Genomic DNA, 3210 nt, shown 5'->3' with positions numbered 1-3210 from the left:
TCATAGAAGGAATTTGGCAGTACTTCTTCATTACCTATTTTTGCAAATAGTTTACATAGTATTGAAATTAATTGTTCTTTACATTTTTGGTAGGATTCACTTCTCAATCCATCTGACCCTGAAGATTTTTCTTAGGGAGTTCATTAATGACTTGTTCAATTTCTTTTTCTGTAAAGGATCTATTTAAGTATTTTATTTCCTCTTCTGTTAACTTTGGCAATTTATGCTTTTGAAAGTACTCATCCATTTTGCTGACATAGAGTTGGGCAAAAGAGTTCTTAATTATTGCTTTAATTTATTTTTCATTGGTGGTGAAATTTACCCCTTTCTTTTCGATGCGGATGATTTGGTTTTATTCTTTATTTTTTCCCTGATCAAATTAACCAAAGCTTTATCTATTTTGTTAGTTTTTTCATAAACCCAACTCTTAATTTTCTTTATTAGTTCAAGTAATTTTCTTAATCTCTATTTAATCTTTCCTTTGAGTTTAAAAGTCTAATTTAGTATTTAATTAGGAGTTTTTAATTTGTTCTTTTTCTAGATTTTTTTTTTGTTGTTGTTGCATGCCTAATTCATTGACCTCCTCTTTCTCTATTTTACTTATAGGCTATTTAAAGATGCAAAATTTCCCTTAAAAACTGCTTTGACTGTATCCCATAGATTTTGGCATGCTGTTTCATTCTTGTCTTTCTCTTGAATGAAATTTTGGATTGCTTCTGTGATTTGTTGTTTGAATTAGATTATTTAATTCCTAATTGGTTTTTAGTCTATGTTTACTTGGCCCTTTATTGAATATAATTTTTATTTCATTGTGGTCTGAAAAGGAAGTATTTATCATTTCTGTCTTTTGCATTTGATTGTGACATTTTTATGCTCTAATACATAGCCACTTTTTGTATAGGTGCCATTTACTTCTGAGAAAATGTGTATTCCTTTCTGTCCCTATTCAATTTTTTCTAGAGATCTATCATATGTAGATTTCTAGATACTATTAGCCTGCCTAGTTTCTTTCTTATTATTTTGTGGCTAGATTTGTTTGATTCTGAGAGGGGAAGGTTGAGGTCCCCCACTAAAATAGTTTTGCTCTCTATTTCTTCTTGTAAATGGCTTAAAACAAAAACTGGAAACTTAGTGGATGCCCATCAATTGGAGAATGGCTGAATAAATTGTGATATATGAATATTATGGAATATTATTGTTCTGTAAGAAATGACCAACAGGATGATTTCAAAAAGGCTTGGAGAGACTTACATGAACTGATGCTGAGTGAAATGAGCAGGACCAAGAGATCATTATATACTTAAACAACAGTACTATATGATGATCAATTCTGATGGACGTGACCTCTTCAACAATGAGATGAACCAAATCAGTTCCAATAGAGCAGTAATGAATTGAACCAGCTACACCTATTGAAAGAACTCAGCGAGATGACTATGAACCACTACATAGAATTCCCAATCCCTCTATTTGTGTCCACCTGCATTTTTTATTTCCTTCACAAGCTAATTGTACACTATTTCAAAGTCCAATTCTTTTTGTACAGCAAAATAACTGATTGGACATGTATACATATATTGTATTTAATTTACACTTTAAAATTTTTAACATGTATTGGTCAACCTGCCATCTGAGGGAGAGGGTGGGGGGAAGGAGGGGAAAAATTGGAACAAAAGATTTGGCAATTGTCAATGCTGTAAAATTACTCATGCATATATCTGGTAAATAAAAATTATAATTAAAAATAAATAAATAAATATAAAAATAAAAAGGTAAGTGGCTTGAAATCTTCACTAGGAATGTGTCTTCTTTACACTTGATGCATATACATTTAGTATTTTTACTACTTCATTATTTATGATACCCTTTGTCCATATGTACTTTCCCTCATTTTCTCTTTTAATAAGATTCATTTTTTGGGGGCGGAGCCAAGATGGCGGAGAAGAAACACACTACTCAGTGAACGTCCTCACTCCCTCACAACCAATTAGATAAATTAAGTCTCAAAATTAGCTCAGGACTGATAGATACCACAAGGACTGGAAGCACGACTTACCAGCTGAAGAGAATCTGGAGTTTCAACAGGAAAGGTCAGTTCTCAGGGGAGGAATAAGAAAGACCAGCACAGACGGTGGGGTAGGGGCACACTGCGCCCATTGCGCTGGGAAGGGCTCTGGGATCAGAGAAGCCACTGAGGTAAAGGAATCTGGCACAGGCTGTTAGCTCTTCTCTGCTAATTATTTAGCAGTTCAGAAGAGAAAGCCAAAATATTTTAAAACTCAGATTAGATTTCCCCCCCCCCCCCTTGGGGTGACTCGGCAGACTCGGCACCAGGGGGTGTGGCCTCAGCTACCTCCTGAGAATAGTTAAGAGACTGACAAGTGGGTGGATACGGCCCAAGGCAACACACACTGCCTAGCTTAGCTGGAGGGAGTGGAACTCAGCTCCAGGAAGTCCCAGAGAAGCGGAACCTTTGAACTAGGGACCGCGGTTTCTGGCAGACACTTCCAGTTTGAGCGCAGGGGCTTCTCACGTCACCTGCTGCAGATATCCACTCCCCACCCGGACACATAGGCTGAGCTTCTTGCTGTCTTCACTATTCTACGCCCTCAAAGCACAGCAGTGCTAATCACCTCTGAGGCGCTTCCAGGGAGGGGGTGGGGAACTCTCTCCCAGAGCTCTCTCTTAGCGCGGGCGCAGGGGCCGCTGCATCCATCCGGTCTGGGAGGAAGCTGGTAAAGAAGTAAATAATTTCCTACCCCAGGGACAGACCCCAAAACATTTTTTAAGTATGAGCAAAAAAGCTAGAAAAACTATAGATTCCTTCTATACAGAGAAAGAGCGGGTACCCAACCCCGAGGAAGTTAACAGCAAAGATTCAGAAGATAACAACCTAAAGGGGAACGATTCCTGCCCCCCATCACATAACTCTCTCCTAGAAGAAGCTCTTAAGAAATTGAGGGAGATCGAAGAAAAATGGGGCAAGGAAAGGGAAGTTATGATAGAGAATAACAACGTCCTGAAATTGGAGTTGGAAAAAATAAAGAATTCACAGGAGATGCAGGGAAACAAAATTAGTGAATTAGAAAAGGTTAAAAAAACACAGGAAAGTAGGATTTCTGAATTGGAAAAGATAAAAAAGTCTCAAGAAAATAGAATTTCTGAATTGGAAAAAGAAAATAATTCTCAAAAAAAAAAATTAGGGAAATG

This window comes from Sminthopsis crassicaudata, chromosome 1, assembly GCF_048593235.1.
Source record: "Sminthopsis crassicaudata isolate SCR6 chromosome 1, ASM4859323v1, whole genome shotgun sequence".
NCBI lineage: Eukaryota > Metazoa > Chordata > Mammalia > Dasyuromorphia > Dasyuridae > Sminthopsis > Sminthopsis crassicaudata.
The sequence above is the reverse complement of the archived record's forward strand: the minus strand, read 5'-3'. Positions refer to the sequence as shown.